Here is a 16,702-nt window from a genome sequence, read left to right as displayed (position 1 = left end):
ATTCATGGGAAGCAAAAAGAGAGAAAGGAGAAAGAGCCTCAATATTCCCTTCAAGTGCATGCCTTAAAATGACCTAACATTGTTCCAAAGGCCCTATCAAAGTTTTCACCACCTCCCATTAACAGGTAGAAGGCCAATCCTTTAAGATATGGGCCTTTCCAGGACATTTCAGATAAAAACTACAGCAACAAGATGTCAATGCTCTGCAAATTCAACACACTCACAAGAAAATACTCAGTGAGCAGAATCTAATATTTACATGGAAAACCTGTATAACTAAAATACAATAGTTTTAAAAGAATCACAAGAATTTGTAGAATAGACATCTCTTCAGCTAATTTTTAAAAATACAAAAGCAATTCAATGTTTTGAGGAAAATATTTACTAATTCATAATCAGTAATCCATAATCTATAAGTGACCTTACATAATACATGAAAATTAAAATGAATAAAATGCCTAAATGTGAAACATAAAACTTCTAAAAAGAAAATATATGGATTAAATATTCACAAAAGAATTAAATTGGATACATACTTTATATTATATACAAAAATTAACTCAAATGGATCAAAGACCTAAATTTGGGAGCTAAAACTAGCAAATTCTTGGAATAAACTTAAGAAAATTTTTCATGATATTGATTTATAATTTGGCAATGAGTTGTCACATATCACATGTGATAAAGGATTAATACAAAGAATATATAAAGATCTCCTAAAGTTCAGTAACAACAACAAAACTTACAAAATAGAGGACTTAAATGAAAAATTTTCAAAAGAAAAAAATACAAATGATCAAAAAGCACATGAAAATATGATCATCAACACTAGTCATCAGAAAAATGCCAATCAAAAACAACATGAAATATCATTTCACATTCACTAGAATGGCCATTATTTGAAAGAGAGAGAGAGGGAAGGAAAGAAAGAGAAGGGAGGGAGGGAGGGAGAGAGGAAGGAAACAAGTGTTGGTAATTTCTGATGGGAATGTTAAAGGGTGTGTCCACAGTGGCTCTTCATAAATTAAACATAAAATTACCATGTGATTCAGTATCTTCACTTGTATGTAAATACTCAAAAGAAATGAAATCAATGATTCAAACACAATGCACTCTAGTATATAAAGCAACATTACTCATGATAGCCAAAAAATGAAAACAACTTAAGTGCCCATAAACAAAGAATATTTTTAAATGAGATATGTACATATCACAAAATATTATTCAGCCATGAAACTAATCAAATTTTGATACATGCTACCACATGGATGAACCTTGAAAACATTATTCTAAGTGAAATAATCCAGATACAAAAGGATAACTAGAGACACCTAGAATTTTAAAATTCATAAAAAAAGTAAAATAGAGGTTACCTGGGGCTAGAAGGAGAAGATAATGAAAATTTATTCTTTGATGGGTACAAAGTTTATGAAGAATGATGAAAAAGTTCTGGAAATGGACATGAGTGATGGTTATACAAAATTACAAATGCACTTTATACCAATGAAATTATACTTACTATGGTAAATTTATGTTTTGTTTATTTTACCACAATAAAAAGTCACCCAAAATTCTAAAACATGAAATAATGGGAAGTGTCTTTAAATTTATTTATTTATAGATAGATAGATAGATAGATTTCATAGATAAGATACAAAGATCACAACCCACAAAATAAAAAAGTTACAAATTGGACCTTATCAACATTAAAAATTGAGACTGAAAAATAACTTTACAACACATATATCAGACTCTTCTTCACTACAGAATATATATGGGTGTTATATAAATTCATTAAAAGAATTAACAGTCAATTGGGAAATACAAATTGAAACTAAATGTAATATTATCATACACTTATTAGAAAAGTTAAAATCAAAGGAAAAGGGTTGATAATAATGAAGAGCATTTGAAACTTTTATACATTCTGAGTAAGAAATGCAAAATAGCATAGCTGCTTTTAAAAATAGTTTGGTATTTTGGTATTTTATTATAAAGTTAAATATACAACCTAGTATTCCATTCCTAAGTATTTATCTGAGAGACATAAAAATCTACATGTGACTGTTTATAGAAGTTTATTCATAATTACCAAAACCCAGAAACAATCCAAATGGTTTCAACTGATGAATGTAGTAGCAGTTGATGGTACTTCCATACAAAGGAATAGTAATCAGCAATAAACATGAGCAATTTGCTAATACCTATGACAATAAGACTGAATCTCAAGTATATTACACTAAGTGGAATAAGTCTGTCTCAAAAGGCTTTATCCATTATAATATATTTATATAATATTTTAGAAAACTCAAAACCTTAAGTATTTTTTAAAAATCACTGGTTAGATATGCAGGCAAGAAAAGGGAACTGACTATAATGTCATCAAAATTTTGAACCCTAAAATAATAAATAACCCTAAATAACTTAGCTAAGTTATTCAGAACATCATCTCATCTGCTAGAATGCATACTGAGTGTGTTGGGGGTTAGGTCTGCAACAATGATATGAAAATTATTCCAAGAATATCCCTAAGGTCCTCATAGGGACAGTGGAGAAGAAGGCAGTTGCTAAGACAACTTGTATTAGCCATGAGAAAATAACAAAGACCGGACCTATACTTCTTTCATTAACTACTAGAAAATAGACAACTGCATATAAAAATAATTCCTTTCATACTTGGATGACAAAAAGTGCAAACCTGTGAAGCATAAAAGAATGTATGAAACAAAGTAAGGCTGACAATAGTCCCATATTTTAAAATAGTGACCCTTTCTAGAAGATGATGCAGTAAAAAGAGTTCCTAAGCTGAATATGTTGGGTTTTCTCAGTTGAGGAAACAGAAATAAGACTTTGAAGAGACTGAGTTAACTTATATTTGGGGGTCAGAACACTGAAGAAGAGGGAGCAAACCTGCATAATAACTTCCTGAATCTTTGAATATTAAGTCACATAGAGTGAAACTTCACAAAGCTAGGCAACAAATGACCTAAAAGTTATAGACTAAACAATTTCTAAAATGCATGCAGTGCTGGTAAACTTCAAGTTGCAACAGCCAGAGTGGAGAATTCATATTTAAAACTTTAGATAGCAGATAGATACTAGATATGAACACTTGGAAACTGAAAGTTGAAACATGTCTAGGTACATCAAAAAACATAAAATACAATCTTAAATTTAGCAAGTTATGTATAAAATTGTTTGCAGAAAAAAATACTGCTAACAGAAATTAAAGAATTCCTAATGAGGAGTTTGTAACTGGGCTGTGAGGTGCTCTAAACCTTGGTTGACCTTGCTGCCTCTGTCTCTTTAATGCAAGGGGAAGCAATGGAGAAGGGTGGAAAATGGTAGAGGTGTAGATGTTACCAGAGGAGGAGACTGCAACTGGTAAGAGGGCACTGATAGAGTTACCAGAACCTGACCCAGGTTGCAGACTACTGTGACAACAACTATACACTGGCTACATACAAGACAAAAGCTTTAGAAGACACCAAAGCATATGCAACACATTCTCTAGCTATCAAGTAAATGCACTGGCCAACAATGTACTCCAACTGGTGGACATCCAGTCCTCTTACCTTCAGAAAACACAGTCTTCCATCAATCATACCTCATAGATTGTGTATATTGATAAAGAGAAAGTATCTCAAAGAGAGATTGGTATTTTGACCAAAAATAAGAATACATCAAGAACTCACAAAATACTAGCACCTGCAAATATGGAGCACACTGTAAGATATATTTGGAAATCTATCAACTACACAGCTCTGGATGATGTGGGCCATGGTGTCAAGCATGGAAATAACCAGTCTGCCAGAACTGTCACACTGTTGAGAACAAATCCTCCTACTCAGAAATCAACAAGTCCTCCCATGTCTCAGGCCAGGGAACATTGGGAAGGAATAGTCCTTATATAAATCCCTGGAACTTGATAAACCCCCAACATTTCCTAATTTCTATATAACCAGTCCTGCAAGACTTGGAAGTCAGCATAGTCAAGGCAGGACAGCTTCTTTAAATAAGACACCAAGGACACACAGTATAAATAATGGAGGAAGTGGAAGTTGAGAAAATAATGGAGGCAAGTAGTATTGGTGGCATTCCCACTGCTGTCCCTACACCTTCACCACCCACTGTTGGATCAGCTCCTGGTTCCCAGTATGGCACAATGACCAGGTAGATTTCTACCACTTCTTCGACATCTACTGGTGTATACAGACAAACTGTTCCCGCTGTGACTGCTCAATTTTCTGCTCAGCCTCATGTTAATGGAAGTCCACTGTATGCCCAAAATTCAATAGCTGATAGACCAAACTCCACCACCTTCATCGCCACCAGATGACATTCCCAAGTTTGATGAATTTCTACCCTCACTCCCACCTCCTCCAGTGGACTATGAAGATGAGGAAAGCTGCAGTAGTTTCAGTATAATTATCCATATGCAGATGGAAATCCTGCCTGGGCCCCAAAGAATTATATTTAGAAAGTTGTTGCAATATATGATAATACAAAAGTTTATACAAAAAACTGTCATTTATGGATGGTACAATCATTTATGGAATAAAGGAGAATGATGATGCCTACTATGAAGGAGTCTACAACTGAGTGGTCTCTTCCCTTGGAACTACATTGAATCGATCATGCACTATGCTGATTAATTATTTCTTTTCTTTCATTTTTTTTTCCTTTAAAGTAGGTTCTTATTATTGAGTCATACTGTGAAACTATTATGGTTAATTCTTGATATTTAAAATGTACACATATTTTCAGAACATGCTGTTTTGTTGGTATATTTAATGTCCACCTGTAAGTATAAATCTTTTATGCTCATGGACTACACATTGTTAATTTTATGATCAGCCTACATTTTCTGGGGAATCAGGGTATATTTAACAAATCATTATTCAGATTGTACCATTACATGTTTCAGTGTGCATAGTTACTAATACTATATAAGACTAATATTAAAAAGAAAACATAAATGTTGGTGCTAGTCATAGTTTTTGTTTAGATTCTCATCTAAAAAAATAGTTTAAAGCATGCATAAAAATATATGTATTGAAATATACTTAAAAATTCTAAGATGCTTCTAATTTGTGTAATACTTACCTGACATATTCATTCTAGGTGAGTCTCTAAGGTATACATGCAAAACAAAACAAAAAGCATTATGTGTAATGTAATTTATACCTAAGTCTTTTAATGAGTGAATTTGCATTATAAAATTTTTCCATTCATAAATATATAAGTAAACCAAACTTTTTTTCCTTTCCTTCACTGGTTTGCTTTTTTAAAAAATGCAAAACTGATTTAGTGCATAATTACAGTTCTATTTTCTCAATATATTAACTTGGAAAAAAATTTAGCCTTATCTCAGTCTGCCCCAATAGGAATACAATGGATTTTTGAAGATTTAAAATCTAAGATGGCTATTTACAAGTAAATCTACTGAATTACTTTTTAAAAGAAACTTTTGAATCTAAGAAAATTGCCAAAAGTGTGGACATCCTTCTGTAGGTAAAAATCTTAAGGATTGTCATATTAATCCTTTAGTTTTACAGTAGATTGTTCTAGTACACTGGTTCAATGAAAGGAAATTATAAGTATCTTTTACACATTGTAAAAGAGGGTGTGATTAATTTGTGAATAGGCACTATGTAATTCATTACCTAGCACTAGGACCATTAGATTTTAACATAAAATAATTTAAAAAGAAGATGGATCTTGTATTGATCCATGAACACAGTGAGATATACCTAACCACCAGATTGTATTAAAATGAAACACATACACTTTGTGTTTCTCCCTTTAATTTAAGGAAAGGTTAGAGGGATGTTTTCTCTTCTTTTTGTACAATTCTGTATTGCTTAGGATATTAAAGTAGAGCACACAGTGTGGGTTTCTGTGTATTATTTGAATTTCAAATTACAATTATGTACTGAGTATTACAGACTTACCATCATAGTTAATGGTGAGACTAGAACAAAAAAAAATTATTTCTTAAAATTAAAGACCATTATTACCCAATCAATGTGACTATTTCATATGCATTTTGCAACTGTTAAAAGTAACTTTAGAATCTAAGAAAATGTGCCAAAAGTGTGTATACAAAAGTGTGCCACTGTTAATTTCAAACAAATTATCATTAGTAATCAATTATTTGCCATCTACTTCTCTTTTTTCAAATGGAATGTTCTCTTAATTTGTATATAACCTGTTATCTAAATTTTATGGACAGTCTTTTAAAAATAAACCATTCTCCTATTAAGAAAGTGCCCCTAATGAAATAATAAGATATATCATGTTCATAGATTAGAAAATTCTTCACTGTTAAAACAATAACTTTCAAAAAATTGATCTCTGATTACATGCGATCTAAATCAAAATCTCAACAGATTTTTAAAATAACCAAAAAGTTGATTCTAACATTTATAAGCAAACTCAAAAGATTTAAAATAGTCAATTTCAAAAATGAAAAATCTGAAGAGGTTATATGATATCAAGATGTACTTTAAAGCTCCAGTAATCAAGGTGAGTTTAGTAGGATAGACATATAAATCAGTGTATAAGAATGGGGAGTCCAGAAAGCTAGGTGTGGTGGCACAAGCCTGTAATCCCAAAGGCTGTGGAGGCTGAGTCAAGAGGATCACAAGTTCGAAGCTAGATTAAGCATCAGCAAGGCACTAAGCAACTCAGTGAGATCCTGTCTCTAAATAAAATACAAAATAGGGGTGAGGATGCGGCTCAGTGGTCAAGTGAGTACCCCTGAGTTCAATCCCCAATATCAAAAACAAACAAACAAACAAAAAAACCAATGGGGAGTCCAGCATATCTACACACATTTTGTCAGTTAGGCTCTAACAAAACTGCAATGGTAATTTAATCTGGAAAGAATGATTTTTACAAATAGTGCTAGAAGAACTGAACATCTTTTTAGGGAAAAATGAATCATCCTGTACCTCACACCTTACACAAAAATTATCCTAAAATTGGTCACAGACCTACTGCTAAAACTGTAAAACTTATAGCAAAGAAGAATCTTTACAACCTTGGCATAAGCAAAGATTTCTTAGATAAATAACACACAAAAAATGTTAACCATAAAAGAAAGGAAAACTCATAACTAAGAATGGGCACAAGAGAGCTTTTTTGGGTGATTAAAATGTTATATAACTTGATATTGGTGGAATTTACATGGGTGTATATATATATTTGCCAAAATTCATTAAATTGCATGCTTAACAAGAAAAATTGTTATTACAAGTAAATTATACCTCAATAAAGTTTGCTATTAAATGTTTAAAAGTGAAGGTGATCATAATTAATATTAATATCCTAATTAATTCTAGCTTCATGTGATATATATTAAATAAGTAAAATCAAATATATATATATATATCTCCACACATACACACACAGTAAGACTGCCTATGACTCATTTTTTAAAAACTCGTTCTCATTTCCTACCTGCAAATATTCTTAAGCATTTCTGGATTTAGTTTGTGTGTTATTGTACAAAAGATCTTTAAACATCTATATTTTAATTTATTAACATCTAAATGTATACATTGACACTCTTAATATAAGAGAATGCCTTCTGATTCTCTAACAGGCTTTTTAAGATCTATTATTTTAATTATAAGAATGCCCCTTTTGTTGTGCTTGATTCTATTGCATTCTTCAGATATTGCATCTGTTACAACTTGAAGGTTTGTGGCAAATTTATACAGAGCAAGTCAATTGATATCATTTTTCCAATGACGTGCTCATTTCAAGTCTCTGTGCCACATTTTTAGTAATACTGTATGTATCCTCACTTCTCCATTGACTGTACATTTCCCCATCAATCTCTACTCAACCATCTCTACACCCTGAGACAGAATAACACTGAAGCTGGACCAATAATTTTAATAATTTTACAGTTGCCTATGATTATTCAAGTGAAATTGAAGTTGGACCAGTTAATAATCTTACATAGCCTATAAATGGTGAAGTAAAAGAAGAGTAGCATAATTCACAGTTTAAATAGAAAATTACAAATTATTAGTCTTAGTAAGGAAATAATGTCAAAAGCAGAAAAGGGCTGAAAGCTAAGATTCATGTGCAAAACAGCCAAGTTTTGAATGCAAAAGAGAGTTCTTGAAAGGTATTAAAATGCTACTCCAGTGAACACACAAATAATAAGAAAGCTAAACATATTGCTGGTATGGAGAAAGTTTTAGTGATCTGGATAAAAGATCACACCAACCAACAAAATTCCCCTATAGTCTATTGCAAAGCAAGGCCCTAACTCTTCTCAATTCTATGAAGGCTGAAGAAAATCTGAAGCTAAGAGGTTGGTTCATGAATTTTAAAAATACAAGCCATATCTGTAATATAAAAGTGCTAAGTGAAGAACAAGTGTTGATATGGAACTTGAGGTAAGTTATTCAGAAGATCTAGCTAAGATAATTAATGAAGTTGACTTCACAAAACAACAGACTTTAGTGAGATGAAATAGCCGTATATTGAAAGAACATGCCATCTAAGACTTTCATAGCTAGAAAGGATAAGTCAATGACTGGATTCGAAGCTTCAAATGACAGGCTGACTTTCCTTAGGGGTTAATGCAGCAGTTGATTGTAAGTTGAAATCAATACTCATTAACAAATCCAAAAATCTCAGGCCTTAAGAATTTTGCTAAAACTACAGGAACACAGCCACATCAATGTTTATAGCAGCACAATTCACAATAGCTAAACCTAGATGCCCTTCAGTAGAGGAATGGATTAAAAAATGTGGCATATATATACAATGGAATGTTACTCAGCAATAAAAGAGAATAAAATCATGGTATTTGCAGGTAAATGGATGGAGTTGGAGAAGGTAATGCTAAGTGAAGTTAGCCAATCCCAAAAAGACAAATGCCAAATGTTTTCTCTGATATAAGGTGACTGACTCATAGTGGGGTAGGAAGGGGGAGCATAGGAGGAACAGATGAACTCTAGATAGGGCAGAGGGGTGGGAGGGGAAGAGAGGGGGCAGGGGATTAGCAAGGATGGTGGAATGTGATGGGCATCATTATCCAAAGTACATGTATGAAGACATGAATTGGTGTGAACATACTTTATATACAAACAGTGATATGAAAAATTGTTCTCTATATGTGTAATAAGAATTGTAATACATACTGCTGTCATGTATTTTAAAAATAAAATCAATTAAAAAATTTTACTAAATCTACTCTGCCTGTATTCTGTAAATGGAACAACAAAATGTGGATAAAACCACATAAGTTTACAAAATATTTGAAGCGCACTTTTGAGAGATGCTGCTCACAAAAGAAGATTATTTTTAAAATATGACTGTTCATTGATGATTCATCTGGTCATCCAAGAGTTCTCTGATGGAAATACACATCAACAAGGATAATGTGTCATACCTATTAACAACAAAAGATTTAGAATATTATGTAAAGTAGTTGATAAGCAGAAACAGGATTTGAGTGAACTGACTCCAATTTTTGAGAGAAGTTCTGCTTTGAGTAAAATCCTATCAAATAGATTGCATACCATAGAGAAATCTTTTATTAAAGGAAGAATTCATCAATGTGGCAAACTTCATTATTGCCTTATTTTAAGAAATTGGCAGTCCCACCAACCTTCAGCAACCATCACCCTGATCACTCAGCAGTCATTAACACTGAGGCAAGACCCTCCACCAACAAAACAACTACAATGTGCTGAAACCTCAGATGATAGTATTTTTCAGCAACAAAGTATTTTTAACAAAAGTATATACCTTGTTTTTAGAGATGATGCTATTACACACAAGACTATAGTATAAGCTTTATTTTTTCTTATAATTATTAACAAATACTAACTGCACAAATTCATGGGTTCTATTGTGATAATTCCATACATGAATGCATCATGCTTTGATCCACCACTCCTTCCCCACCTCTTACCTTAACCTTTCTCCCCATACCCCTGGTCTTTGTCGATTCCATAAAAGTTCTTAATAGTCCCTTTTCTAATTCTAGGTCATCTTTTTAGTTGTTGTTGTTTTTGATGGTTTGTTACCTTTATTCTTTTTCTTTATTTTTAGTTATCACAAATGCAAAAAATATGCAAAACTTGTCTTTCTGTGACTGGCTTATTTCACTTAACATGAGGTTCTTTATTTCTATCCATTTTACTTCAAGTAACAGGATTTATTTTTTATACCTGAATAATACTTCCTTGTATATATATCATATTTTCTTTACTCATGCATCTATTGATGGACATACAGGATGATCCCATATGTTGACTACTGCAAATACTGTTGCAATAAACAAGGGCATGCAGATATATCTTTTGTAACTTAATTTCCTTCAGATCATACGCTAGCTATTTTTAGTTTTCTAACAAACTGCCACATTGTTTTCCCCAGTAAGTTTACTAACTTACATTACAACCAAAAGTGTATGAGGGTTTCATTTTCCCAAAATGCTCTCCAATATTTGTTTTCTTTGGCTTTTTATTTGTTTATTTTGTTTGTTGGAAGGGATTGGTGTGGTGTGTTTTGCTTAATTTGATATTAGCCATTCTGACTGAGATAAAATTTCAATGTGATTTTTATTTGCATTTTAAAAAATATTTTTAATTATAGATGGACACAATACCTTTATTTTATTTTTATGTGGTGCTGAGGATTGAACCAAGTGACTTCCACAAGCACGGTGAGCACTCTACCACTGAGCTACAACCCCAGCCCTGACTTGCATTTTTTGATAGCAAAAGATGTTGAGCATTTTTTCACTTTTTTACTGGCCATTTGTACTTCTTTTGAAAATTGTTAGCTCAGATAATTTTTTTATATTGCCTATCCTTTCATTGTTAAGGTTTTTGTTTATTTATATGTTCTGGATATTAATGCTCTGTCAGACAAGTGGTTGGCAAGGATTTTCTCCCAGATGTCTCTTCACTCTGTTGACTGTTCCCTTCACTATACAGAAGCTTTATAATTCCATGTAATCTCATTTTATCAATTATTTCTTTTGTTCCTGAACTACTGCAGTCCTATTCAGGAAATCATTTCTTGGGACAATAATTTGAAAGTTCCATGTTTTCTTCTAATAATTAAAATGTTTCAGTTCTTAAATTGAGATCTTTTGAGCTTATTTTTGTATAGGCTGATATAAGGGCCTAGTTTAAATATTCTATATGTGGATATCCAATTTTTCTAGCAGCTTCATTGAAAAGCCCATCTTTTCCCCAAAGTATGTTTTCAGCACCTTTGTCTAGACTCAATTCACCCTCCTTTCATGGGTTTATTTATGGGTCCTCTATTCTATTCCATTGGTCTACAACTGCTTTTATACTAATACCACACTATTTTATGCTAATAGTTTGTTATTATGGTTCTATAGCATGTTTTTAAATCAGGTATTCTGATGCCTTCAGTATTAGTCTTTTTGCTGAGGACTGATTTATCTATTTGAGGGGTTTTTGTGCTTCCATATGAATTTTAGGATTTTTTTCCCTAGTTCTGTAGAAAAAAAAAACTTATTTAATAAGGATTACATTGAATCTGTAGTTTGCTTTTGGTGGTATAACCATTTTAACAATATTTTTTCTCCCAATACAGGAACATGGGAGACCTTTTCATCTTCCAGAATATTCTCCAATACATTTCTTCAGTATTTTCCAATATTGAAGTATTTCATTGTAAAACTCATTCACCTTCTTGGATAATTTTACTCTTAGGAATTTTCTGGGGGATGGTAGATTGGATTGTTTGCTATTGTTGTTGTGTTTTACTTTTTGGTTTTTGAGGGTGTTATGGATAGGATTCTCTCATGATTTTTTTTAGTTAATTATTAGTGTGTAGAAAAACTATTGAATTTTATCTGCTGATTTTGTATCCTGCTACTTTACTGAATTTATCAGTTCAAAGAGTCTTTCAGTAGACTCCTTTGAGTTTGCTAAGTATAGAATCATGTCACCTGTAAACGAATTTTGGGGGGAGGAGGGGGGGTGTCAGGGGCACTCAACCAATGAGCCACATCCCCAGCCCTATTTTGTATTTTATTTACAGACAGGATCTCATCAAGTTGCTTAGGGCCTTGCTATTGCTGAGGCTAGCTTTGAACTTTCGATCCTCCTGCCTCAGCCTCCAGAGCCACTGGAATTCTAAGTGTGTGCCACCATACCTGTCTGCAAATGAATTTTTTAATTCCTCTTTTACTATTGTATTTCTCTTATTTATTTCTTTTGTCTAGTTGCTCTGATCAAAATTTTAAGTACTATATTGAGTAAGTTGTGAGGGTAGGTGTACTTCTCTTTTTCCTGATTTTAGAGGAAATTCTTTTGGATTTTTTTTCCTTCCGGTATGATGTTGGCTAATGGTCTGTAATCCATAACCTTTATTATGTTTAGTTATGATCCTTCTGTATCTAATTTGTTTAGGGCTTTATCATTAAGGGACATTGAATTTTTTTTTTCTGGTACTAGAGATGGAACTCAGGGGCACCTGACCACTGAGCCACATCCCCAGCCCTGTTTTGTATTTTATTTAGAGACAGGGTATCACTGAGTTGCTTAGCACGTGCTTTTGCTGAAGCTGGCTTTGAATTTGCAAATTTCCTGCCTCAGCCTCCCAAGCTGCTGGGATTACCAGCGTGTGCTACCGTGCCCAGCTGGACTTGATTTTATTAAAAGCTTTTCCAGCATATATTAGATGATAGTGTGATTTTTATCATTGATTCTATTTGTGCTTTATTATATTTATTAATTTTATACATTAATTTATATATGTTAAATCATTCTTGTGTCCCTGGAATTTAACCAACTTGATCACAATGCATGATCTTTTTAATGTGCTGTTGAATTCAGTGCACAAATATTGCATTATGTTCATCAAGAATCAAACATTTTCTTTTTTTTTTATTGTGGTCCTATCAGGTTTTGGTAGCAAGGTAATACTGGCTCTAAAGAAAGAATATGGAAGAGTTCCTTACCTTTCTGTTTTGTGTATTAATTAGTGCAGGACTGGTATTATTTCTTCTCTAAAATTCAACAGTGAATCCAAATGGCTCTAGAACTTTCTTTGTTAGGAAACTTTATATTACTGATTCAATATCTTTGTTATAGATCTATTTAGGTTTATTATATTCTCTTAGTTCAGTTTTGTAAGGTCATATTTCCAGAAATTTGTCCATTTTCTTCCAGATTTTCCAGTTTAGTGGTAAATAGCTTTGACATATATTTCCTAATGGGCCTAGGAATTTCAGTAGCATCTGAAATTGTCCTCTTTTCATCTATAATTTTATCTGTACAGGTCTTCTCTCTTTGTTCTAGTTAAGTTTATCTAAAGGTTCACAAATTTTGTTTCTATTTTAAAGCAACCAACTCTTTGTTTCATTGATGTTTTGGTTTTTATTTTGTTTTTGTTTTTGTCTCTATTTCATTAATTTTAACATTTAACTTTGTTATTTCTTTCTTTCCACTAAATTTGGGTATGATTTGTTCTTTTTATTCAAAGACCTTGAGATGCACCATTAAGTTATGTATTTGTGATTTGTGATGCCTATTTTTCTAATATAGGCATTCATAGCTATAATTGTCCCCATAGGTTCTGTCTGGTAAATTGTTTCCACTTTCACGGGCCACTGGGAACTTTTAAATCCCACCACTCCCTCTCTCTAGCCCCAATTTCCTCAATGATCCACTGTTCATTCAAAAGTGTATTGTTCACTATCAATGTGTTTGTATAATTTCTTAAGTTTCTCTCACTGTTAATTTCAAGTTTCATCCCATCATGGTCTGATAAGATATAAGAAATTATTTCACTTTTTTGGTATTTGTTAAGACTTATTTTAAGGCCTAAAATGTGATCAATTTTGTAGAAAGTTTAATATGTTTGATAAAAAGAATGTGTTTTGCAACTGTTGAATGAAAAAATCTGTATGTTTCTGTTAGGACTATTTGCTCTGTCCTGTTTCTTTGTTGATTTTGTCTAGATGATCTATAAGTGAAAGTGGGGTATTGAAGTTACCCATTGTTATGCTAGGGCTATCTTTTCCTTTATGTCAAATAGTATTTGTTTTCTAAAATTGGGTGTTTTGATGTTAAATAGATAAATATTTACGATAGTGTATCTCCTTGATGAATTATTTTTGTGATATGTACTGATCTACTTTGTTTCTTGTGATTTTGTCTCGAAGTCTGTTTTGTCAGATATGAGTATAGCTAATCCTGCCTGTTTTAAGATTCCATTTGCTTGGAATATAATTTTCCATCCTTTCATTGTCAGTATGTGTATGGCCTTGTTTTTTAATCCAACCAGCTGATATCTTTTAACCAGAGAAATAAAATATTTTATATTCAGCATTTTATTTAATGGTATTATATTTGTTCCTGTCATTTTGCTGGGGTTTTTTTGTTGTTATTGTTGTTTTGAATAGCCTATGTGCATATATTCCTCTCTTATTCATCTTAGAAGTTCAATGGTTTTCTGAATTAACAATCTTGGATTGTTTCCTAGAAGTCATTTGCTCATCTACTCTTATAGTGAGATTTATTGTTTACCTTTCTGTCATGATTGTGTTTATCTTCTTTCTTCTACTAGGTGTAGGATTCCCTTAAGTACCTTGCTTGTTTAAGGGTTATAAACTCTCTTATTTTATATTTATCATGGGAGGTCTTTAATTCACCTTGAATTCTGGAAGATAATTTTTCTGAATACCTGGATATAGTAAACTAGATGGTGATTATTTTCTTAAAGAACTTAAAATACATCCTTCCATGCTCTCCTGACCTTTAGAGTTTCTCCTGAGAAATCTGCTGTAATTCAGATGAACTCATCTTCAAATGTGACTTGTTGCTTCTCTCTTACAACTTTTAACCTATTTTATTTGTTCTGTATTTTGGGCAGTTTATAATGTATTATGGAGGGATTCTTTCCTGATCCTGTCTACTCAGGGTTCTAAATGTCTCCTACACCTACAAGTCCATGTCTTTCCAAAATTAGGCGAATTTTTATTTTGATGAATACATTTTCTATGCCTTAGCCTGTGGTTCTTCTTCCCTGTCTATTCTGTTTATGAGGACTTTTTGTTTTTGTATTTAATTTGTTATGCATAACAACAGAATGCATCATAATTCATATTACACATATACTATACAATTTTTCATGTCTCTGGTTGAACACTACTTTTTGGTATTTTAATGTTGTCCCAGTGATCTTGTATGTTCTGTTCATTCACTCTTTATTTTCTAATTACTATCTGAATGTGAGAGGGCTTTGAGTCCTGGATCTTTCTTCTACTTGATCTGGTCTTTTGGAGAGGTTTTCAACTATGTTTTTAATCTGACTTGTTAACATTTTTATTTCTAAAATTTTTCTTAGATTCTTTTAGAAAATCTCTCTTTATTTAATTGCTCTTTCACATCCTTCATTGTCTTTCTGAATTCATCCATCTATTTATGTATATCCTCTAGGCAATCACTGAGTTTTATTAAAAGTCATTCTTTTGAATTCTTTATCTAGCATTGTCTACTTTACTACCTTTGGAATTAGTTACCACAGAGTTATGACTTTAGGAGGTGTTATGTTGCCTTAATTTATCATATTCCTTGCATTTCTATGTGGAGATTTGTGCACCTATTAGGATGGATATCTCTTCCACTTTTATGTGAGGGCCTTCTCAGTAAGCAGCCTTCTCTTGATGATATGTACAACGATACAGCATAAGAGTGTAATATTGAGTTTAATTCCAATTAGTCTTCATTGTGTTGTTTTCATGTGGCTTCTTTGTAATTAGAGAGTTTTGACATAATTCATACTCTTTTGGATCCTGAGGAACATGCTTTCTCTATAAATCTATCAAGAGTAGGGTCCCTCTGGTACTTCAGGGAGATATGGAGTAAGGAGCAGACTATATAAGGTATATCGTCTATGGCTATCTCTACAGTCTTATCAGCAATGTATATAGTCTGACAGGGTATGAGAGTTTCCTTATAAATGCAGTGTCCACAAACCCTGTGCTGTTTCTCTCTGTTATTGCTATAGGGGTTACTGTCCAGGAACATGCTTACTTTGGGACTCAGTTGATGTCTGGGGGATTTTCTCTCCCACATTCTTTAAGCTGAAGTATCTTACAAGGTTCTAATGGAGCTAGGTCATGATTGGAATAAGATGAAATTTATCTGATCTGGGCTAGGAGTACAGGTCAGTGGCAGAGCACCCACTCAATATACTTAATGTGCCAGACTTGATCCCCAGCACTATGTAGGAGAAAAAAAATAAAGAGCAATAACAATTTTTTTAAAATAAATAAAAAAAGAAATAAAGTATAAAAACAACCACCGCCACAACACTATAACAACAGAGAAGGGGGGTAATAATAAAATACACTAAAATTTTAAAATAATAAGAGTTAATTTTTAAAATTTAAAAATAAAAAAAGAAAAAGATCAAATCCAAAAAAATAGACAAAAGAAAAATTTTATAAAAGAAAAGGGAAAAGTAGGAGAAATGTAAGGTAGTGAGAAAAGGAAAAAAGAAAGAATAAAAAAGGATAAAATTAAATATTTAAAAAAAGAAGCCAGGCGCAATGGCACATGCCTGTAATCCCAGCAGCTCAGGAGCCTAAGGCAGGAGGATCACAGGTTCAAAGCCAGCCTCAGAAACTTAGCTAGACCTTGTCTCTAATAAAATATAAAAAATGGTTGGGGAATGT

The 16,702-nt window shown here is 32.5% G+C and overlaps 1 protein-coding gene and 1 pseudogene across 2 annotated transcripts in view; one reads left to right on the top strand and one right to left on the bottom strand.

Annotated features, from left to right (window-relative positions):
* The window catches only part of Agbl4 (AGBL carboxypeptidase 4), a 1,414,634-nt gene that overhangs the window by 1,248,520 nt on the left and 149,412 nt on the right, over positions 1 to 16,702 (bottom strand). The window lies entirely within an intron of this gene.
* LOC125620391 lies at positions 2,473 to 5,653 on the top strand (annotated as a pseudogene). The gene has a single exon (XR_007352019.1). The product of XR_007352019.1 is annotated as an abl interactor 1-like (transcript).

This window comes from Marmota marmota, unplaced genomic scaffold, assembly GCF_001458135.2.
Source record: "Marmota marmota marmota unplaced genomic scaffold, marMar, whole genome shotgun sequence".
Classification (NCBI taxonomy): Eukaryota; Metazoa; Chordata; class Mammalia; order Rodentia; family Sciuridae; genus Marmota; species Marmota marmota.
Note: the sequence above shows the minus strand (reverse complement) of the source record. Positions and strands in the feature narration are given on the sequence as shown.